A 26,626-nucleotide genomic window follows, 5' to 3' on the forward strand; every position below is an offset into this window, starting at 1 on the left:
TTAACCATATGTCTGACGCCATATAACCGTAAATAAAATGTGTTGAGTGCGTCGTTAAATAAAACAATTCTTTCATTCTTTCCTTTTCCAATAGTTGATGATTAATTAATCAATGTACTTAGTGGTGTCGTTAAACAAAACAAAACAGTTGTTTTAATAATTAAAATTACAGCATAATAAAAATTATTTTCGTAGATATGTGCATTTCAATATATTATTTGTTTTAAAGGCGCAGACCCTAATTTTAACTCGAAAAAATGGACACTAAGTTGAGTTAATCTACAAACCTGTGATACGTTTGGATAAAGTTACCACAGAGTGAGAGAAGAGTCTGTGATCTTAAAACCAGGAAATATTCTTACAAAACAGACCAGAACATGAATCAGACGCACGTGCGTTTTTAAAAATATGAAAAATTAATGTCGTGGTATTATAAATAACAGGATAACGAGAAACACTTCGGTTCTACGGAAATGGATAATCTAAACAATAAAATATAAGTAATGTTTGATTTCAGTGATCATAAACGGTTTTAATAGTGAAAACTATGCCGTAGTGTTTAAAAACGAGGCTCTGTCCCTTTAAGCATAGTAATCATTTCAGCCTGCAATAGTTGTGTACGTATCAATTTTGTTTTCTTCTATCCGCCGAACACGATTTAAAATAATTGGATGAGAGGAAATCCCGAATGCATATATTGATATCATTATTTGTTTTTCTGACTTGTGTGACGTACATGTTGATTGATCCACCGCTTATATATTAATGACTAAGAATCGGGACAGTTTCTTTAACAGCGTTGCGTCGGAGTTTCGTGATGTCTCCGTAATGAATGATTCTTCTAATTTATCATATTTAGTAACCAGAAAGACGACTCAGCTTCCGATAAAGACTGAACAATAAGTCTAAAGTAGCTCGTTTGTCTTGCCCTGTGACGGCCTGTCTTCATCAGTAGTATTAGTTCCAAGCGTCAATAGAAATCCTCTTCATAAATAGATAGACATCGTTTATTTCGTCCAAATTATGAAGATGTTTCACACACACACACACACACACACACACACACACACACACACACACACACACACACACACACACACACACACACACACACACACACACACATCACACACAAACACAAACACACGAATATAAATTAATTATTTATTTATTTATTTTCAAGGGATTATACAAATGTTAAAGTGTGTTTTGTTTAACGACACCACTAGAGCACATTGATTTATTAATCAATGGCTATTGGATGTCAAACATTTGGTAATTTTGACATATAGTCTTAGAGAGGAAACATTTGTTTCCATAAGTAGCAAGGGATCTTTTAAATGCCACATCATACAGATAGGATAGCACATACCACGGCCTTTGATATACCAGTCGTGGTGCACTGGCTGAAAACAATAAATAACCCAATGAGCCCACCGTAGGGGATCGATCTCCCCAAAAAGAAGGAAATCTTTTATTTAACGACGCACTGAACACATTTTATTTATGGTTATATGGCGTCAGACATATGGTTACGGATCACACAGATATTGAGAGAGAAACTCCGCTGTCGCCACTTCATGGACTACGTTTTTCGATTAGCAGCAAGGGATCTTTTATATGCATCATCCCACAGAGAGAATAGCACATACCATTGGCTGGAACGAGAAATAGCCCAATGGGTCCATCAACGGGGATCGATACTAGGCCGACCGCGCATCAAGCGAACGCTTTACCACTGGGCTACGTCCCGCCCCTCTTCATAAATAGAAGATGTCTTCCACACACAAAACAAAAACAAATAAATAACTAAATTAATTAATTTCAAGGGATTATATACAAATGTAACATTACGCTATTTCTGCCATGAGCTTTCAGTTAAACTAGACTATAATATATTAGTGGCACATGTGTACAAACTTTGAAAATTGCAATATAAAGTGCACGCACAGATTAAAATTATTGTCATTTTTGTCATTACTTTCTCCAACAAGAATGCAGTTTAAAAGTTTATCATCATTTTGATTACAGAAGGTAACATATTCGTGTACAGAATTTTTTTTCCCCATATAAATAAATAATAGACTAAAATGGGGAAAATGCGTTAGTTTCTATTTTCCAGATTACCAATTGTCGTGAACCTGTAAGCTCGTGAAAGCTCGTGAGAACATGTTTGACGACAAACAGAAACTGTTTCATTATATCCAATTAAGGTTCAGACACGCATAACGGGGGACACATCTCAGCTATCTGGGCTATCTGTCCAGAACAGTGGGTTAGTTGTTAGAGGTTAGTGAGAGAGAGAATAGGGTGTAGTGGTCGTACACCTATCCACTGAGTCGTTAAAAATTGAAATGGGTGGGAGCCGGCAACTCACTGCGAACCCAGTATCTACCAACCTTCGATGGCTTAACCACGACACCACCGAGGTCGGCGCCGCTCTGTCATTACCAACCCCGTGTTCGGCGACAATAACGTTCGCAAAATATTTCACTTGTCCCTTATGTTGTCATGCGGTTTAAAAGCAATCTTGCGGAAATTTTTTCTGTTCAGTCTGGCTGAACTCAGTCCAGGCTTCAGTTTGTCACCAACGTAAACAAGACCGGTTTTTATTTTTTACGGTAGTTTTGATTGCATTGTTTGAAAACGGGGGTGTGTGGGGGTGGGGTGGGGTGGTGTGTGTGTGTGTGTGTGTGTGTGTGTGTGTGTGGAGGGGGGATGGCGGGAGGGTGTGTGGATTTAACTCAGTCGGTTGAGTGCTCGCTTGAGGTGCTTGCGTCGCACGATCGAACCACCTCAGTGAATCCATTCAGCTTATTGGGTTTTTCTCGTTAAAACCAGTGCACCACAACTGGGCAAAGGCCGTGGTATGGGTTATCCTGTCTGTGGGAAAGTGCATAAAAAAAAAGATTCCTTGCTGCATTAGAAAAAATGTAGCGGGATTCCTCTGATGACTACGAGTCAGAATTATTAAATGTCTGACATCCAATCGCCGGTGATTAATTAATCAATGTGTTCCAGTGGTGTCGTTAAACAAAACAAACATTTGTTTGAAAACATATTTTATGTCATAAACAACAAAAGGATTGGGCACAAGTTTACCAACTTACTAGGCCCTCTCCTATATATACATACAATATAATGGCGCCAATTACTTACTAGGATCTAGGATCGATTCCCGTCGGTGGACCCATTGGGCTATTTCTCGTTCCAGCCAGTCCTCCACAACTGGTGTAACAAAGGCCGTGGTATGTACTATCCTGTATGTGGGATGGTGCATATAAAAGAACCCTTGCTGCTAATCGAAAAGAGTAGCCCATGAAGTGGCGACAGCGGGTTTCCTCTCTCAATATCTGTGTGGTCCTTAACCATATGTCTGACGCCATATAACCATAATTTAAATGTGTTGAGTGCGTCGTTAAATAAAACATTTTCTTTCTTCCTTTACTTATAATATACTAAAAGTACTAATCAAAATTATACCTAGGTGATTTTCCAGTCTTACATATTAGTTATGAAAATCCTGGAATAAAAACCATAAAAATGTGTCAGTATTATCATGACCTGTTATGGTATTCAAACAACCGGTACCTAAAATGACAATAAATGACCTGTTATAGATAGAAATATGAGATTTATTTACAATTTTACTGCAAAACATATGTAATTTGAAACAGACTATAACACCCAGGTTTATATTGATTACACTTGACAGGTGAAATCACAAATACTAAGCTAAGCAGAGAGGAGGTCTCAGGTGTGTTCAATATCAAACTTGGTGTTATAGTCCGTTTCATATTACATATGTTTTGCAGTAAAATTGTAAATAAATCTCATATTTCTATCTAAAACAGGTCATTTATTGTCATTTTAGGTACCGGTTATTTGAATACCATAACAGGTCATGATAATACTGACACATTTTTATGGTTTTTATTCCAGAGATTTTCATAAATAATATATAAGACTGGAAAATCACCTGGGTATAATTTTGATTAGTACTTTTAATAATGTATACATGTTAAAAATAGTTTAAAAGTGTTTTGTGAAACACGACTGGCTGAACTCAGCACAGATGTCATATTTCATGTTTCATGACGTCAGACGACCTTTCGTTTAACACACACTCACTAAATCCCCGTGTTCCTGTGTGACGTGTCAGCGACTGGTCAGCGTGTCACACACTCAACAGAATGCCACGCCCCCTGCACGTTCACACTGGTCGGCAGCAGGCTCGTAACGTGCAGATAATCTAAATGGAAATGACTACGAATCCCAGAAGATTTCTCCCGTTAAGCTCCATGATCTGGGTTAATCTCCGCAAGCCTCGCCTTCCTGGCTCGTCTTTCAATGTTCACTTGATTACTTGGAATCGTCTCCCTGTGGTCAAAGCGCTCAAGACGTTAAGTTTTGGTACCTACACACACGCGGACCTTAGCCTATCTAACCCATCAGATTCTTTGACTTTTTAAAAAAACCCTATATATTTAGCTTCTGGTTTTATTTCAATTCTGGCCATCCACTGGAGGTCCATATGTCCAATGATCCATCCGACCATCCGTCCATCCGTCCATCCATCCATTCGTCCATCCGTCCATCCACCCACTCATCCATCCATCCATCCGTCCACCTATCCATCCACCCACCTACTCATCCATCCATCCATTCATCCATCCGTCTACCCGTCCATCAATCCATCCACCCACCTATCCATCCACCCACCCACCCGCCCATTCACCCATCCGTCCGTTCATCCATCCATCCATCCATGCACCCACCCATCCGTCCATACATACATACATCCATCCATCCATCCATCCATCCATCCACCCGTTCGTCCGTTCGTCCATCCAACCACCCATCCAGCCACTCATTAACCCATCCGTCCGTCCATCCATCTACCCATACTTCCATCCAAAACCCATCCACCCACCAACCCAGCCAGCCGTCCGTCCATCCATCCATCCACCCACCTCATCCATCCGTCCGTTACCGGCCTCGGTGGCGTCGTGGTTAGGCCATCGGTCTACAGGCTAGTAGGTACTGGGTTCGGATCCCAGTCGAGGCATGGGATTTTTAATCCAGATACCGACTCCAAACCCTGAGTGAGTGCTCCGCAAGGCTCAATGGGTAGGTGTAAGCCACTTACCCCGACCAGTGATCCATAACTGGTTCAACAAAGGCCATGGTTTGTGCTATCCTGCCTATGGGAAGTGCAAATAAAAGATCCCTTGCTGCCTGTCGTAAAAGAGTAGTCTATGTGGCGACAACGGGTTTCCTCTTCAAAACAGTGTCAGAATGACCATATGTTTGACGTCCAATAGCCGATGATAAGATAAAAAAAATCAATGTGCTCTAGTGGCGTCGTTAAATAAAACAAACTTTACTTTCCATCCGTCCAACCGTCCATCCATCCATCCATCCACCCACCTCATCCATCTATCCATTCAAAGTTTATAGGGGTGAGGGTCGAGACGTGTTCCCCTGGAAAATGTATAGAAAAAAGAGAAAATTTGCTTGAATGGGGCAGGCGAGGGGGGTCGATCCCCGAAAGCTTCCCCTGCACACGGTTTGCCGCAATTTTTTTTTTTTAAATGACATTATTACACAAAAGAAACTATAAGTTTTACAAAATGCACAAATCAGAGTGGGCGTTTTCTTCTTCTTCTTCTTCTTGGAGTTTTCACCTTTGTTTGATGTTGTATCGGTAGACGAGTATCGATAGCACGTAATTAGTTGTTTGCCATTTCTGTCCAGTAATGACCAGCTCCAGTGACGACACCCATCGTCTAATTGGCTCGAAGACGTAATAGATGGCTTTCATATTAGCACGACTTTCGGTTTGATACATATCCAGTTACTGACATCACATCTTGAGCAATTAGGCCTACTGCCTTGTGATTAATGACGCTTTTCGATTTGAGTTACCGCACTGAGTAATTGAGCAGGCAACGATCCATATATACTTGTAGACACAAATACGTCACAGATATTGGTAAAAATGTATATTAATAAACAACGTAAACATACAAAAGATATTAAACTGGTCGATGCTGTATTTGTTAACGCCAACAGGGATAGACATAGTATAGTTTGACATTGTTTCGATATATCTGTTGTCATCCCAACCATACTGTTATAGCTTGTTTGTGTTTTTATACGTAATAGTTTCTATATATGCGTTGTGGGTTTTTTTTTACACCAAGGGCGTGACGTTGCCCAGTGGTAAAGCGCTCGCCTGATGCGCGGTAGCTCTGGGATCGATCCCAGTCGGTGGGCCCATTGGGCTATTTCTCGTTCCATCCAGTGCACCACGACTGGTATATCAAAAGTCGTGGTATGTGATATCTTGTCTGTGAGATGGTGCATATAAAAGATACCTTGCAACTAATGGAAAAATGTAGCGAGTTTCCTCTCTAAGACTGTCAAAATAACCACATGTTTGACATCCAATAGCCGATGATTAATAAATTAATGTGCTCTATTGGTGTCGTTAAACAAAAATAATTAATTAATAATAATTAAACATAATTAAGCCACGCACACACACAAACCAGCACACACACACACACATACACACACACAAACCACACACACACACACACGCACACACGCACAAACCAACACACACAAAACACACACGCACACACGCACAAACCAACACACACAAAACACACACACACACACACAGAGACACACAAACACACACACACACACACACACACACACACACACCACCACCACCATTTTTTCGGTTCATACTTGCATGAACCAAAATATAATTGCATTTAATTCTTAACATTTTAAACCACTATTTTATGAACTATTACTATAAGTCTTTGAAAGAATATACAATTTTACAACAGCGACATTCGTAGAAAACTAGATTTAATTGGTCTGTTTGAACACAAATCAAAATTACTCTTATCATTATATGGAATTAATTTGCCTTGAGAACTCATGGCTCCGACGAAATGTTGTAATGCTAATAATAAAAACAGCAACGGGCATTAATATCAACTCAATTGAAAGAATATATGATAATGTGTTAGACTGTAAAATCATGTCTGAGATTTTCTTTACTTAATCGCCAGCTCTTTATGTGGTATATAGATATTTTATTACAAAATTTAAGACTAGGGACACACTCGCGCACTTTACGAGGGGAAGATTGTTATGTAATAACCCCCGCTGAGATGCTTTAAACAAATGACCTATCTCAAAATGGGACATTTATATTCCAAATATTGGTCGATAAGATGCATTTCTGGATTTTTTGCTTTTATATTTGTCTCCTTTTTTTCTGTATCACTGAGCGTATCCGACATTGTACTTACTCGAAGTTAAAAGCCAGAGAGATATTAATAATTAAATCACACAACTTTGGTCTACAAAGGAACATTCACTCAAATCCAGGAATATGATGAATGTTTACGACTTTAATGGGGTTATGTAGGTCTAAGGTACGTTGATTTATCGTTATTTTAAAAAAACCCCACACATTTATTTCACGTATTCAAAAGCAAAACTCGACGGAATTCCCGAGACACACACATACACATCAATATATTCACATATTCACATACACGAACACTTACGTACAATAAAATATACAGACACATGTAAACACCGACACACACATCAGACACACAAACACACACACATCAGACACACAAACGCACACACGTACGCACACGCACACACACACACACACATACCAGAAATACACCACAAATACACCACACGTATAAACATACATACATACACACGCACACAACACATACATACACACAAACATACACATACACACACAACACACATCACACATACACACACACACACATACATACACACATACATACATACACAAATGCACGCACGCACGTACGAACACACATACACACATACACAACACGCTTACATACACATACAAACATACATACATACATGCACACAGACATACAGACACACAGACATGCATACACACATATACACAGACATACATACACACAGAGAGACTTACATACACACACAGACATGCATACACACACAGCCAGAGAGAGAGAGAGAGAGAGAGAGAGAGAGAGAGAGAGAGAGAGAGAGAGAGAGAGAGAGAGAGAGAGACATACACACAGACATACCACACTTACATACACACACACACATACATACACATACAGACATACACACACACACACACACACACACACACACGCGCGCGCGCGCGCGCACACACACACACACACTCACACAGACTAATAACATGAAAGTGTACGACTGTCTGTGTTCGTACATGTGTGCTCAGGCGCGTGTGCTGGAATTTATGTAGGGGTGGGGTGGGGTGGGGGGTTCCAGACTGTGGTGGGTGAAGTTTACAGGTGGTCGAGTCATTCTCCCTCGGAAAATAAACTGAAAAAAAAAAAATTGGTTGAGCAAGGGGGTCGACCCACAACCCCTTTTCCCTGCAACGCTCCTGTTAGGTACTGAAATACTGGACCCAGTAACACAGAGCACTCTCGTAACATTCACGTCAGACGTACGCCACACACTATGTATGGTGTACGTCTGACGTATGTGTTACGAGTGCTTTATGTTACCGGGCCCTGGTGTATATATATACTAGTATTCAAACACAGACATAACGTCGCTGATATACATCAGTGAAACACCTCACCAGTTCAAAACATAACACTGGAATGTCAGACTAAAACACTCAAACCAGAAATCCGCAAAACTACAGACTTTCATATTTATTTTGGGCGGGACGTAGCCCAGAAGTACAGCGCTCGCTCGCTCGCTGCACGGTCGATGTGGGATCGATTCCCGTCGGTGGACCCACTGGGCTATTTCTCGTTCCAGTCAGTGCACCACGACTGGTATATCAAAGGTCGTGATATGTACCACCCTGTCTATGGGATGGTGCATATAAAATATCCCTTGCTGCTAATCGAAAAGTGTAGCCCATGAAATGGCGACAGCGGGTTTCCTCTCTCAATATGTGTGGTCCTTAACCATATGTCTGACGCCATATAACCGTAAATACAATCTGTAAGAGTGCGTCTCTTTCTTTTTTATGTTTATTTTTGTATATTTTTAAAAGACATTATGTCGGCTGATATACATCAGTGAAACACCTCACAATTTCAAAACATAACACTGGAATGTCAGACTAAAACACTGAAACCAGAAATCCGCAAACCTACAGACCTTTAGGTCTATTTGTGTCAATTTTGAAAGTAGTTCTCCATTTTTTTCTGTTGGAACCGCTAACTACCACGAGACGTGGTCCCGAGTACTGGGCATTGACGTCACCTTACTAAGACTTCTACAAATGTGAATCATTCCATTTGGTGTTTCCCCCCATCACCGAAGAATAGACGTCGAACTCGCTTATAAGCTTTCCGATAATCACGATTACATCATTTGCTCTTTTTTTTTCCATCCAAAACTAATCACACATTTTCTAGACAAAAACCATCCATAAGCGTACGAGACCTTGGCGGGGGGTGGGGGTGGGGATGGGGGGGGGGGAGAAGGGCAGCTGCACCCTAAGTTTGTTTGTTTGTTTTGTTTAACGACACCACTAGAGCACACTGATTAGTTAATCATCGGCTAGCGGATGTCAAACATTTGGTAACTCTGCCTCGTAGTCATCAAAGGAAAAAACCCGCTACCTTTGCAGCAAGGGATCGTTTTATACACCATCCCACAGACAGGATAGCACGTACCACGGCCTTTGCTACACCAGTTGTGGAGCACTGGCTGGGACGAGAAATAGCCCAATGGCTCCACCGACGGGGATCGACCCCAGACCGACCGCGCATCAAGCCACTGGGCTACGTCCCGACGTCGTACGCCTACGAAAGAAAGAAAGAAATGTTTTATTTAACGACGCACTCAACACATTTTATTTACGGTTATATGGCGTCAGACATATGGTTAAGGACCACACAGATTTGGAGAGGAAACCCGCTGTCGCCACATAGGCTACTCTTTTACGACAGGCAGCAAGGGATCTTTTATTTGCGCTTCCCACAGGCAGGATAGCACAAACCATGGCCTTTGTTGAACCAGTTATGGATCACTGGTCGGTGGAAGTGGTTTACACCTACCCATTGAGCCTTGCGGAGAACTCACTCAGGGTTTGGAGTCGGTATCTGAATTAAAAATCCCATGCCTCGACTGGGATCCGAACCCAGTACCTACCAGCCTGTAGACCGATGGCCTGCCACGACGCCACCGAGGCCGGTCACCGTACGCCTACGAAGCCATCTCTACAACACGGCGAATGAGATTCCATCATTACCAGGCACAAATCATATTTCATGGTTAACTGTTTTCATGTAGAATTAATATACTTCAATATACTTTTATTTTTCTATCTATAATTGTGTTTAAAAAAAAGTAAAGTTTGTTTTATTTAACGACGCCATAATTGTGTTTAATGTTTTTATTTTTGTTTTTGTTGTTTGTATTTTTGCGGGTTTTATTTTTTAGTAGGGGTGTCGTTGGATTATTTTTTTTTTTAGTGGGAAAAAAGAAGATTTATTTTCAAAAGCAGAAAGAACTACCACCGCCATCACCACCACCACCACCACCACCACCACCAACAACAACAGCAACAACAACAACAACAACAACAAAAGCAATAATTAAAAACATATTCCCTTCAATGCTGTGTGTGATAAATTTAACTGTTCACAAACTAATTAAAGTTTTGTTTAAAGTTTGTTTTGTTTAACTACATCACTAGAGCACACTGATTAATTAATCATCGGCTATTGGATGTCAAACATTTTGTAATTCTGACACGTAGTCTTTAGTGGAACCCATTACATTTTCCCATTAGACAGGGAAGCACATACCACTGCCTTTGACCAGTTGTGGTACACTTGTTGGAACGAGAAAAAACCAATCAGTTAAATGGATCCATCGAGGTGGTTTGATCCTACGACGCAAGCACCCCAAGCGAGCACTCTAACGACTGAGCTCAACCCCGCCCGTCACAAACTAATAACCCAAATCCTAATTCTTAATCTTAACCCTAACACATAACACGCGCAATATCACCTTTGCACAGTCAACATATTTCACTAAGACACACGGCAAATACCGATACAGTGTTAAAGGGACATTCCCGAGTTTGCTGCCATTTTAAAGATGTTATCGACTAACAGAGACTTTTTAACGATTGTAATTACATATCAAATATATTTTTCTGTATAACATATTAGTGGCTGTATATTAAACGTGTTTCTGATCGTTCTAATATTTGTACTAGGTCAAATTTCATTTTATTTCCTCAAATATGTTTTTTTCGTACGTACGAAATTATTTGAAGACAAACTCCAGTTTGGGCTTCTTACAAATATTAAGACGACCAGAAACACATTGAATATACAGACACTGATATTCTAAACAAGTTAATATATTTAATATGTAAATTTAATCGTAGAACCATTTTATTACTCGGAAACATCTTACAATGCAGCAAACTCAGGAATGTCCCTTTAAAGAAGAATTACCATATTTGCAAATGTCATAATATTTCATTCATGAATGTTACATTTAGGCTATTTGTCATATGGGGTGATATTTATCCCAGTCGATAGAACGCTCGCCTGGGGTGTTTCGGTCGGTCGCAGAATCGAGTCTTTCCGGCAGACATATTGTTTCTCTTCCCATCATAACCCGTGCTCCAGGACTGCTATATCAACAGCCGTGGCATATGCCATCTAGTCTGTTTAAAAGGTGCATATTAAAAAATCCATTGCTGGTGATGAGAAAATGTTGCGAGTTTCCTCTGAAGACTCTGTGTCAGAATTAGTCGATGTGCTATAGTGGTGTCGACGTTAAAGGGACAGGCCCTAGTTTCAACCCGTGAAAATTAACACTAAGTTTAGTTAAAGGGACAGACCCTAGTTTCAACCCGTGAAAATTAACACTAAGTTTAGTTAATCTACAAACCTGTAACTCATTTGGATAAAGTTACAATTGAATGAAACATGAGTCTGTGACTTTGAAATGGTGAAATACCCTCTAAAATGGACTAAAACTCGTATTCATAACTGTTACGTCACAGACGCACGTGCGTTTTTTAAAATATGAGAAGAAGAAGGAAATGTTTTATTTAACGACGCACTCAACGCATTTTATTTACGGTTATATGGCGTCAGACATATGGTTAAGGACCACATATGTATTGAGAGAGGAAACCCGCTGTCGTCACTTCATGGGCTACTCTTTTCGATTAGCAGCAAGGGATTACTTATATGCACAGACAGGTAGTACATACCACGGCTATATGTCAGTCATGGTGCACTGGCTGGAACGAGAAATAGCCTAAAAATATGAGAAATGCATTTTGTGATATTAAAAGCACCAGGATGACCAAAAACACTTCGAATGTTTAGAATATCAGTATCTGTATATTCGATGTGTTTCTGGTCGTCTTAATATTTCTAAGAAGCCCAAACTGGATTTTGTCCTCAAATACTTTCGTACGTACGACAAAAAAACAATATTTTAGGAAATAAAATGAAAATTAGCCTAATACAAATATTAGAACGATCAGAAACATGTTCAATATAAGGTCACTAATATTCTAAACAAGATAATATATTTAATATGTAAGTTTAATCGTAGAAACATTTTATTAGCAGATAACATCTTTAAAATTGCAGCAAACACAGGAATGTCCCTTTAAAGAATCATATGATAGACAGTATGAGTATGGTATATGCATTCATGTTTAGTTTGGGCGGGATATAGCCCAGTGGTAAAGCGCTCTCTTGATGCGCGGTCGGTCTGGGATCGATCCCCGTCAATGGGCCCATTGGGCTAATTCTCGTTCCATCCAGTGCACCACGACTGCTATTTGAAAGGCCGTGGTATGTGCTATCCTATCTATGGAATGGTGCATATAAAAGATCCCTTGCTGCTAATCGAAAAGAGTAGCACATGAAATGGAGACAGTGGGTTTCCTCCCTCAATATCTGTGTGGTCCTTAACCATATGTCCGACGTCATATAACCATATAACTGTTGAGTGCCATTTCCTTCCTCTATGAATATCTGTAAAAATTATAAAATGTTTGACATCCAATAGCCGATGATTAATAAATTAATGTGCTCTAGTGGTGTCGTTAAACAAAACAAACATTAACGTTCATGTTTAACGTCATGTACATGTAGGTATAGTAAAATCTACAAAGTTCCCTTGGCATTCCACCTCATGTCACTGGGGCCCCCCTAAATGGATCTTCTGGAGCCGCCACTGGATGTTCTCACCTAGTCTGATACTCTACTCGTTCAGACGGATCCGGCTTCTCAAGATCTGTATTTCAGCACAGCACTACACCTTCAACGTCTATCGACTGTCAATCTAGGGGTTTTCTTGACGGGATGCAACCCATCTCGTCCCTTTAAGCTGTGCACCCAAACGGCCTTAACGAGGCCACTCGCGTGGACATATCGATCGGACTTTAAACGTTTAGATCTGCGTTCAAAATTTTATGTCGAAATTACTTCTTTTTTGTAATATTATTAAATAGTCCGATCCTCTCTTCTTTCTCTTATTTAATTTTGGACTGTCCTTCTAAAATGCTCCAAATTATATAAATATTCGGCCGAGCAGTCAATTCTTTTTTATTTTTGGCTTGTAACCTTTTTCTTTTTTTATTTATTCTATTAACGTTTTTACTAATTGCTATTTTCAAAATTCTGCCCATTTTCAACCCCCCCCCCCCCCCCCCCCCTCCATCCCGAGTCAGGCCACCGATTTTATCGGAGGTCGGACTCGGGATGGGCGTGTTCGAAACCCTAGTGGTATATGGGCACGTTAAACTAGTTATCATCATCATCACCAATGGGTGTGTAAGAATTAATAAATGAAGATACATGTACCACGAAGTGATATTTGTCGTCATCGCTAAAGACAACTCGTTCCATTAGCCATCTTGATTTTGAAGTTGGGCAATTTAACATGGATTTTAATGACAGATAGCATGTGTGTGGTGAGACCTCGGTTCGCCCTGGGGTGAAGAGCACTACAAAGTCACAAGAGATCACTAGAGATCACTAGAGATAGGGGATCACAGCCATTAATGATACTTCAACTGAGATTTACGAATACCTGCCTTTGGCATCATAAATACCCTCCTGCTAATTGAAAATGAAAAAACAATCAAGTACTTCAGTTTTAAAAAAAAAGAAAAAAAAAGTAAAATTAGGATCGCATTTATAAATAGGATTCTGTTTTGTTTGTTTTTGTTTTACTTAAAGGGACATTCCTGAGTTTGCTGCATTGTAAGATGTTTCCGACTAATAAAATAGTTCTACGATTAAACTTGCATATTAAATATATTTTCTTGTTTAGAATATCAGTGTCTGTATATTCAGTGTGTTTCTGGTCGTCTTAATATTTGTAAGAAAAAAAGAAAAAAAAGTTTGTTTTCTTTAACGACGCCGCTAGAGCACATTGATTTTTTTATCTTATCATCGGCTATTGGACGTCAAACATATGGTCATTCTGACACTGTTTTTAGAGGAAACCCGCTGTCGCCACATAGGCTACTCTTTTTACGACAGGCAGCAAGGGATCTTTTATTTGCGCTTCCCACAGGCAGGATAGCACAAATCATGGCCTTTGTTGAACCATTTATGGATCACTGGTCGGTGCAAGTGGTTTACACCTACCCATTGAGCCTTGCGGTGCACTCACTCAGGGTTTGGAGTCGGTATCTCGATTAAAAATCCCATGCCTCGACTGGGATCCGAACCCAGTACCTACCAGCCTGTAGACCGATGGCCTGCCACGACGCCACCGAGGCCGGTAAATAATATTTGTAAGAAGCCCAAAAAGGAGTTTGTCTTCAAATAATTTCGTACGTACGAAAAAAACATATTTTAGGAAATAAAATGAAATTTGACCTAGTACAAATATTAGAACGATCAGAAACACGTTTAATATACAGCCACTAATATGTTATACAGAAAAATATATTTGATATGTAATTACAATCGTTAAAAAGTCTCTGTTAGTCGATAACATCTTTAAAATGGCAGCAAACTCGGGAATGTCCCTTTAACGACACCTCTAGAGTACCGGTACATTGATTTATTCATCATCGGCTATTGGATGTCAAAACATTTGGTAATATTTGACATATAGTTTAGAGAAGAAACCGCTACATTTTTCTTTCCATTAGTAACAAGGGATCTTTTATATGCACCAACCCACAGACAGGATAGCACATACCACGGCCTTTGATATACCAGTATTGGTGCACTGGCTGGAACGAGAAATAACCTAATGGGACCACCGATGGAGACCGATCCCAGACCGACCGCCCATCAAACGAGCGCTTTACCACTAGACTACGTCCCGCCCCTGTTAAATTGAGTATTTTTTTATTTTTATTTTTTAAATTATGTTTTTTGAAAGATGTGATAAACAAAGTTTCCGTAAGTACATAGGACATATCTGTCAACTAGCGCTAGGATATGGATCCTATAGGTGTTAAAGTGCTTATTTTTGGAATATGGTTTATAATAGCTGAGATTATTATTACATGGTGACAAATTATCAATATGAATCCTGTTTGGAGGCGGGACATAGCCCAATGGTAAACCTTGTTTAACTATTCGGTTTAATAGAGGCGTGACGTAGCCCAATGGTAAACCTTGTTTAACTATTCGGTTTAATAGAGGCGTGACGTAGTCCAATGGTAAACTTTGTTTAACTATTCGGTTTAATAGAGGCGTGACGTAGCCCAATGGTAAACCTTGTTTAACTATTCGGTTTAATAGAGGCGTGACGTAGCCCAATGGTAAACCTTGTTTAACTATTCGGTTTAATTGGGGCGTGAGGTAGCCCAATGGTAAACCTTGTTTAACTATTCGGTTTAATAGGGGCGTGACGTAGCCCAGTGGTAAACCTTGTTTAACTATTCGGTTTAATAGGGGCGTGACGTAGCCCAGTGGTAAACCTTGTTTAACTATTCGGTTTAATAGGGGCGGGACGTAGCCCAGTGGTAAACCGTGTTTAACTATTCGGTTTAATAGGGGCGTGACGTAGCCCAGTGGTAAACCTTGTTTAACTATTCGGTTTAATAGGGGCGGAACGTAGCCCAGTGGTAAACTTTGTTTAACTATTCGGCCTTCGATATACCAGTGGTGGTGCACTGGATGGAGCGAAAAATAGCCCAATGGGCCCACTGACGGGGATCGATCCCAAACCGACAGCGCATCAAGCGAGCGCTTTACTACTGAGCTACGTCCCGCACCCACCCCCCCCCCCCCCACCCCCCGTGGTAAAGCGGCCAATGGGCCCACCGATGGGGATCGATCCCAGCAACTAGCGACAGAGTACACAAAGATGCTAACTATAATATATATGTCTGACAGATAGGTAAGTCTCCATATTCGAAATATTACCGATATAGCGTATTAAAGAATCAATTTGGAAAGTGATGAGCCCTTGCTATCACTATGCATTAATTGGATACACGTACGCAATTTAACACTGAGAATAACAAACGGCACCCCTGCGTGAGAAATTGGTGTAAATGGTTAAAGCTTGATTACCAAATTAATTTCCTCTCTCATTATCTGTCTGATCCATAACAGTATGTAAATAAAAATGTTGTGCTAGGGGGTAGCATGGGGGTTGTGGCGCTGCCCACTCAATTATGTCCGCCTCCCCCTTATATATTGGCTTAACATGATTTACCAGTTTAGCTTGGGTGCTCCCCCTCCCCCTCCACAAACACAATAATTTTGTATGCATTTTTAAATTCCTGAATCATCTTGGGGACACTGGTATTGTCAGGTATTGGCGGATCCAGAAAGGGCTCCCAGGGCTCCCATGACTCCCCTCCCCTCACCCCTCACCCTACCGTCCGTTTAACGTGTTCTTTTTAAAGACTTTAAACAACCAATCAAACAAACTAATACTTAGCCTACCTCTCTTGATATATCCATTCAGCACTTGTAGAAAATATTCCAACAGAACAGCACAGTAGTTAGCAATCGTCAATATATTATTATATCCAGACATATTTTACATTTATATACATTTAAAATTAACATGCGTATTTATCAGTGTCAAGTAGCGATTGTGTTAGCACATTTCTGAAGTTAAACTATATTCAGGTAAATGTAGGTAGTATCGCTTTGACATCAATAAACATATTAAAACGACTTGTAAAGCATTGTTGACGTCACGTCAAAGGATTGTTGACGTTTATATGGTAACGTTTCCGGCAATTTTTGTAACTTAGCGGAAAATATCGAAATCCCATTGAAATATTTGTGGTAAGGGGCCATTTAAATATGACGTAATGCTCGATGAGGTGGGTGAGTGTAGGTCCAAACGAATAATAGTGGGGTTGAGGGTGGGGGAAATATTTAACTTTTTATGCATTTTTAGTACAATGTATTATCCATAACACAACAATTGCTGACATATCATACATCACTCCTAGGGTGAATATCATTAAACATTTTGTAATTACGTTTTAAGAGTTTTGCAGAACATTTTAATGAAGTATTTAATTAATAGTTTACCATTTTCAGTTGTTTTTTTTGTTTTGTTTTTTGTTTGTTTGTTTTTTTTACATATCTACTGCATTAAATACTTTATTACAATATTTGTAATGAAATTTAAACAAATAATATCAATACCATCTTTTATAAATAAAATAAATAATTATTCATGGAACATAGTCATTTACATTATACGGATTTACATTATTACTGCGCGAACGGTGGAAAAGCGTTCGCCTAATGCGCGATCGGCTTAGGATCGATCCCCGTCGGCGGGCCCTTGGGTTATTTCTTGTTCCGAAGAGTGCTGCACAATTGGTGCAACAAAGGCTATGGTATGTACTATCCTGTCCATTTGTTGATAATCGAAGTAGCCCACGGCGTGACCGCAGTGGATTTCCTCTCTGTTTATCTATTTATCTCTGGGCGGGACGTATCCAGTGGTAAAGCACTCGCTTGATGCGTGGTCGGTTTGGGATCGATCCCCGTCAATGGGCCTATTGGGCTAATGGTGCATATAAAAGATCCCTTGCTACTATGGAAAAATGTAGCCGATTTCCTCACTAAAACTATATGCCAAAATTACCAAATGTTTAAAGCATGTTAGCAATGACAACAAACAACCTTTTTTTTTATTAAGGATGTGGCTTCTCGCGTGACTCGGTCCAGATAACGTACGTGAACCTCCAGTAGCCAATAATTAATAAATAGAGGATATTTCATGTTTTTTGTCAAATATGATTTAATCTCATCGAGTAAAGTTTCCAATCACATCTCTCGAGTCGCGCTTGCGTGACGAGTGTGATATGATTGCAAACTTCACTTGATGAGATATAAATCATATTTGACAAAAAAACATGACATTTTCTATTTATTATATAACTTTTGGCATTTTACCTTTATTTTTAAAATGCCAGCAGCAAAATAGTTCCGGCTTTCTTACAGTTAAGATAATACTTTTTACAGTGACGATAACACATTTTAGAGTGAAATAGTGAAATTTTTACTCTAAAATGTTCTATCGTCACTGCGTGATATTTTAAGATATTTCACTAAATGTTATGTAATAAATCAATGTGCTATAGTGGTGTCGTTTAACAAAACAAACGTACAAACTATTTATCTCTGTGGTCCTTAACCACACCAATATGTCCTATACCATATACTAGTAACTTTTATTTAAGGAGGTTACGTCACCCCTGTGAACCTTACCTCCTGGATCCGCCCCTGACCATATTTTCAAAATGTACTGTGGTGTCGTTAAACAAATAGTCATTTAAAAAAAAATTGTTTTGTTTAACGACACCACTAGAGCACATTGATTAATTAATTAACCATTGGCTATTGGATGTCAAGCATTTGGTAATTCTGACACGTAGTCACCAGAGGAAACCCGCTACATGTTTCAAATGTAGCAAGGGATCTTTCATATGCACTTTCCCGCAGACAGGAAAAGAAAGAAATGTTTTATTTAATGACGCACTCAACACATTTTATTTACGGTTATATGGCGTCAGACATATGGTTAAGGACCACACAGATTTTGAGAGGAAACCCGCTGTCGCCACTACATGGGCTACTCTTTCCGATTAGCAGCAAGGGATCTTTTATTTGCACTTCCCACAAGCAGGATAGCACAAACCATGGCCTTTGTTGAACCAGTTTTGGATCACTGGTCGGTGCAAGTGGTTTACACCTACCCATTGAGCCTTGCGGAGCACTCACTCAGGGTTTGGAGTCGGTATCTGGATTAAAAATCCCATGCCTCGACCGGGATCCGAAACCAGTACCTACCAGCCTGTAGACCGATGGCCTAACCACGACGCCACCGAGGCCGGTCCGCAGACAGGATAGCACATACTACAGCCTTTTATATGCCAGTCGTGGTGCACTGGCTGGAGCGAGAAATAGCCCAGTGGGCCCACCGACGGCGATCGATCCCAAACCGACCGCGCATCAAGCGAGAGCTTTACCACTGGGCTACGCCCCGCCCCTATTCCTTTCATTTCCACAGGCTGATGGAGTGGCACTTTAACACTTTTAGATATATAAAAAAAAATGTTGGATTAAATGGATGAAACGACAGTTTTTGAAAGTAGAACATTTGTTAACATAGACTGTATTTCCAGGGGACTGAGAGAATTAGCTTTACCATCGCTTAAATCATTATAACTTTGACAAATAGGGTAAGATGTTGTGCTCATCAATCAATTTGTCATTTTTAATAATTTGGGTCGAGACTCGAACGTAGATTAATAGCGTGGTTCACCGTTGTTTGCTAGAATGTTGCGCCTCGCCGCTAGATCATCAAGCGAATGTATATTTTAAGCCTTATAAATCCGATCGGTGACAATTCTTACGGAACGAATCGAAATTAGTCGATTACACAGCTGTGTTGACGGGATGAAACGCTTGTTGGATTTGAGATTTCCGGAAAATTAAGTACAAAAATTATTTGAAGGAATTTAAAATTTGGGAAAAAAATAATTAGCTACAAAAAAAAGCTTGTTTTGTTTAATGACACCACTAGAACACATTGATTTATTAATCATCGGCTATTGGATGTTAAACATTTGGTAATTTTGACATATAGTCTTAGAGAGGAAACCCGCTACATTTGTCCATTAGTAGCAAGGGATCTGTTATATGCACCATCCCACAGATAGGATAACACATACCACGGCCTTTGATATACCAGTCGTGGTGCACTGGCTGGAACGAGAAATAGCCACATGGGCCCACCGACGGGGATCGATCCCAAACCGACCGCGAGTCAAGCGATCGCTTTACCGCTGGGTTACGTCCCACCTACGTTTACTATCAATAATATTTTTCATTCAGCGAACTTGACATCCAATAGCCGATGATTAATAAATCAATGTGTTCTAGTGGTGTCGTTAAACAAAATATACTTCTACTTCATTCAGCGAAAGGGAAAAACATATTTTATTTAAGGACGCACTCATACTGGTAAGGGGAATACCGAACATGTTAAATATGCATGACTAAAACGCGATAATGTAAGCACTTAAATGTTAAATAATTATTACATTATTAAAATTATTTTAAATAGAAATGTAGTTAAAAGGCAACGCGGGGGAGAATTTGCGAAAAATAAAAATGCATTTATTTCTGTCTGACTGCAAGCACCATAAACGGAAAAAGACAAAGGTAAGAACGCATTGCTTCCGACAGTTCGTGTTTAATTGTAGAAATTCAAGCCTGTAGTTGTCAAATGTGTTTTTTTTAAACAAGATCATCTTACGCCAGATCTAGTTATTTTTCTCAGTCTATGATCCACCGTTTCTCGCAATTCACTAATTAGTACATTGTTCTGATATATCTCGAAAGAGATACTATTATCTATTAAACGTAATATCTTTTATTATATTCATTAGGTGAAACCTAGAAGCGAGCGCCATTTCCAAAGGTTTCGGAATTAAATATTATATATTCTACCAAAATGTGTTGAGTGCGTCGTTAAATAAAACATATATTCTACCAATGTAAGATGGTGAAAATGGCAGACGTGTGTCACAGATATTGTCATAGTGGAACATTTACAACCATATTCAAATATAATTTATATATTTATGTTTGTACGTTTCAATTAATTGTTATTCTGTTCCTTGTCGTTCATGCAATGACTTAGTCTTTAGTTAATTAGCGATCTGCCAATCAGACCAATTAGTGTCAAGCACTAATTAAATATGGTACGAGCAATCAAAGACATGTAGTTTGATTGTTGTCACGGGTATAGCAGGCGTCTTAAAGGGACATTCCTGAGTTTGTTGCAATTTTTAAGATGTTATCGACTAACAGAGACTTTTTAACGATTGTAATTACATATCAAATATATTTTTCTGCATAAAATTTTAGTGGCTGTATATTAAACGTGTTTCTGATCGTTCTAATATTTGTACTAGGTAAAATTTCATTTTATATCCCAAAATAAAAAAAATTCGTACGTACGAAATTATTTTAAGACAAAATCCAGTTTGGGCTTCTTACAAATATTAAGACGACCAGAAACACATTAAATATACAGACACTGATATTCTAAACAAGAAAATATATTTAATATGTAAGTTTAAGCGTAGAAATATTTTATTAGTCGGGAACATCTTACAATGCAGCAAACTCAGGAATGTCCCTTTAACGAGTACACCATGACAACTACATATTAGTACATGGATACACTTTTAGTACGTGTGTAATAAATGGAGAACCGGCCTCGGTGGCGCAGTGGTTAAGCAGCCCGATATCGACTCCAACCCAGAGTTCTTAAGGGCTCAATGTGTAGGCGTAAGACCATTACACCCTTTTCTCTCTCACTAACCACTAACAATTAACAACTAACCCACTGCCATGGACAGACAGTCCAGATAGCTGAGGTGTGTGCCAAGGACAGCGTGCTTGAACCTTAATTGGATATAAGCACGAAAATAAGTTGAAATCAAATAAATAAAGAATAATACATGAGTGGCCGTTAGATGTTGTTTTCAAATGTATCTAACGAGCGAAAACGAGTTTGATACCTTTATAAACAACGAGTATCTAACGGACACGAATGTATTATTCTATTTCTTACATATCCTCAAAAACCAGGTTTTAAGCAAATTTGCACTTGTAGCTGGCTTACGCGTCACAGACACATGATTGCGAGGTTAACTATACGTCACAGTGTAATCGATTTCCACAGTGCTGATTTTTTTTTATTGGACGTCTGGCATTGGTGACCTTGTCATCACCTACTAGCAGCCAGTCGTATGTCTTGAAATTGTTAACACACGTACGTGTGTAAACAACTATGTGTTACTAAAAACAACACATGGTGTTCTCACCAACGAGTGTGTAAGATGAATAATTTACCCATGAAATAGGGACCCAAGGAGAGACCCAGATAGACCGAAGAGTAGACCCAAGGCGGACAACTCTTCTGTTAATTCCCTTGAGGTTCTCAATCGCAATGTCATCTTTATTGGGACACCTCTGTGTCATTCACTCAAGCGCTGAGACATATATTATCTGTATCATCATGTTGTTAACTTGTTAATCATGTTTCATGTTGGAAAGGAAAATAGAAACCACATCACCAACTATTGACTTCTGGCCTAGAGTCTAGACTCGAGACTCTAATAGAGTCTGAGACTAAAATATTTTTAAGCACTGGCCCAGTTCCTTCATTTACATTTGTCAGAAAATAAGAAAAGAAAAACAGTTTGTTTTGTTTAACGACACCAATATACCACATTGATTTATTGATCATCGGCTATTGGATGTCAAACATATGGTCATTTTGACACAGTCATAGAGAGGGAACTCGCTAACGTTTTCCATTAATGTCCGCGAGAGACTTTGGAATCTAGAGGCTTTGAAATAGCATTTTGCAGCTATTTCAAGGAGGTCACATACTTAAAACGTCAATATCAATAAACATTAAATTATTTGTGTGGAGGAGGGCAACTGTCTCCCCCCCCCCCCCCAACCACCGCTAGCTACGGCTCTTAATGGGGATCGATCTTAGACCGACTGCCCTTCAGACGAGGGATTTACAACTGGCCTACGTCCGGACCTTCAGTCACGTAAGATGCATGGTGCCCTGGAATGCAATTAAATAAATTACATGCACATGTCCGTGTCTGTGAATATACCCCCCTTCCCCGCTTACTCATACCTGCATGCGAGATGTCTTACAGCGGAGCAAACATATTAAATATAATTGACCATCAAAATTGTGTTCTTTCTATGGTAACTCATTCGGAAACAATCGTCCGTGGCAGCCATCATATTTCATTAGTCTGATGTATCGGACTGCTCTTCGCAGAGGGCTTTGATGTAAAATGCCTGGACAAAATGTATTGCCGATATGTTAACGATTCATACATCAAACAAATTTTATTAGGAACGAGTGGCAGAGAAATATCTATTTTGCCTTGGGTTATGCATCATCAGATGGTATAACCGTTCGTCATTGTATTATTAATTCTCAAGGGTGAATCCAGAATTTTCATATTTGGGTTCAGATTACCAGTGCGTAGGGCCGTCTTAGCGAACATGAGATGTCGCACCAGGAATTAATCACTTCATTAAAGTCATTCTTCACAGTAAAAAGAGAGAACCTAGACTAATAAGAAGTGTAGGTCAAGGATATGGCTACCGACCCCTCCGCTGCAATGCAGTGGCGGATCTAAAGGGTCCCAGTAGCCCGCCCCAATCCCCCTAAAGTTTGCAACACTTATAGTTTTAATTTATATTTTAATTTTTTACATTGGAGAATCCGAGGAACTCCTTCGGAAAAGTTTGACAGTGGAGCGGCCTAAATAGATTTTTCTGGATCCGCCACTGCAATGGGTCGGCAGACGCTGATCCAAGGGGGTTGACAAGGGACCAGTGATCCGAGCTTTGGAAAAGACTAAAGGTCATAAGTCTGCTGTGACGCTTAAATATATATATATATATTTTTTTATTCATGTAGGCACATTAGCTACATATATAGCATTAAAAATAAATGTTGTACATATCTGTCTGTCTGTCTGTCTGTCTCTCTCTCTCTCTCTCTCTCTCTCTCTCTCTCTCTCTTCTCTCTCACACACACACACACACACACTCACACACACACACACACACACACACACACACACACACACGCTAGGAATGCCTATTTGAACACCTGGAAGTTAGCAGAAAAACGAACAAATCCGGACCTTAAATCCCTCTCCACAGGATTGACAGTGCACCCAACTTTTCAAATATCACTGAGCGTGCCTCCCCCACCCCGGCCTCATCCCACCTTGACACGTACACATTCAAATACACTCTGCAGGCCCCAAGCTACACACATTTCAATAGTATTTAATAGCGACGCGCGGAACACCGCAATATAAATTTTGAACAATACGTATTGCAATATTTTTCTATTGCGCTTATATATTGTGTACGTGTGTTAGTAGCATGTATTATAGTTTCAATTTTTTTTCACCATTTAAAAAAAAAAAAAACTTTTTTGAAGGTCATGAACTTGGGGGTGGGGTGGGGGGTCATGTTTTACTTCGACCCAGTCTACACTTTATATATATATATATATATATATATATATATAATTGAGAAACTTCGCAATATACCGTGGTACGTATCGCAATTCAGGTTCCTGTATCGCAATATATCGCAATATATCGCAATATACTACTAATGTATTTAGCAATACTCATCACTAGTATTTCGACATTTTCCGTTAAGTTACAAACATTGCCGGAAACGTTACCATAAACAACGCCAACATTCCTTTGTTGTGACGTCAACAATGGTTTGTCGTTTTAATATGATTATTGATGTGAAAACGATACTACGTACATTCTTCGGAATAGTTTTATTTCAGAAATGTGCTAACAGAATCGCAATTTGACATTTATAATCATATTTATTTAAATGCGTATAAATGTAAAATGTTCTTAGGTCTACTACCTGCTGACTACCACATGCGGTGCTGTTTCAATATTTTCTACAAGAGTTGATGGATATACCAATAAGAGGTAGGTGTTTGTTTTCTGTTTATTAAAGCTAAACCGCTTAAATATACACGATGGTACTAAAACATAAGTTTATAAACCCTTAAATATACACGATGGTACTAAAACTTAAGTGTATAACCCCTTAAATATACACGATGGTACTATTAAGTGTATAACCCCTTAAATAAAAACGATTGTACTAAAACTTAAGTGTATAACCCCTTAAATATACACGATGGTACTATTAAGTGTATAACCCCTTAAATATACACGATGGTACTAAAACGTAAGTGTATAACACCTTAAATATACACGATGGTACTATTAAGTGTATAATCCCTTAAATATACACGATGGTACTATTAAGTGTATAACCCCTTAAATATACACGATGGTACTAAAACGTAAGTGTATAACCCCTTAAATATACACGATGGTACTATTAAGTGTATAACCCCTTAAATATACACGATGGTACTAAAACGTAAGTGTATAACCCCTTAAATATACACGATGGTACTATTAAGTGTATAACCCCTTAAATATACACGATGGTACTAAAACGTAAGTGTATAACCCCTTAAATATACACGATGGTACTATTAAGTGTATAACCCCTTAAATATACACGATGGTACTACTAAGTGTATAACCCCTTAAATATACACGATGGTACTAAAACTTAAGTGTATAACCCCTTAAATATACACGATGGTACTATTAAGTGCATAACCCCTTAAATATACACGATGATACTATTAAGTGTATAACCCCTTAAATATACACGATGGTACTATTAAGTGTATAACCCCTTAAATATACACGATGGTACTATTAAGTGTATAACCCCTTAAATATACACGATGGTACTAAAACTTAAGTCTATAACCCCTTAAATATACACGATGGTACTATTAAGTGTATAACCCCTTAAATATACACGATGGTACTATTAAGTGTATAACCCCTTAAATATACACGATGGTACTAAAACTTAAGTGTATAACCCCTTAAATATACACGATGGTACTATTAAGTGAATAACCCCTTAAATATACACGATGGTACTATTAAGTGTATAACCCCTTAGATATACACGATGGTACTAAAACGTAAGTGTATAACCCCTTAAAGATACACGATGGTACTAAAACGTAAGTGTATAACCCCTTAAAGATACACGATGGTACTAAAACGTAAGTGTATAACCCCTTAAATATACACCATGGTACTAAAACGTAAGTGTATAACCCCTTAAATATACACGATGGTACTAAAACGTAAGTGTATAACCCCTTAAATATACACGATGGTACTAAAACGTAAGTGTATAACCCCTTAAATATACACGATGGTACTATTAAGTGTATAACCCCTTAAATATACACGATGGTACTATTAAGTGTATAACCCCTTAAATATACACGATGGTACTAAAACGTAAGTGTATAACCCCTTAAATATACACGATGGTACTATTAAGTGTATAACCCCTTAAATATACACGATGGTACTATTAAGTGTATAACCCCTTAAATATACACGATGGTACTAAAACGTAAGTGTATA

Source organism: Gigantopelta aegis, chromosome 2 (genome assembly GCF_016097555.1).
Source record: "Gigantopelta aegis isolate Gae_Host chromosome 2, Gae_host_genome, whole genome shotgun sequence".
In the NCBI taxonomy this organism is placed as follows: domain Eukaryota; kingdom Metazoa; phylum Mollusca; class Gastropoda; order Neomphalida; family Peltospiridae; genus Gigantopelta; species Gigantopelta aegis.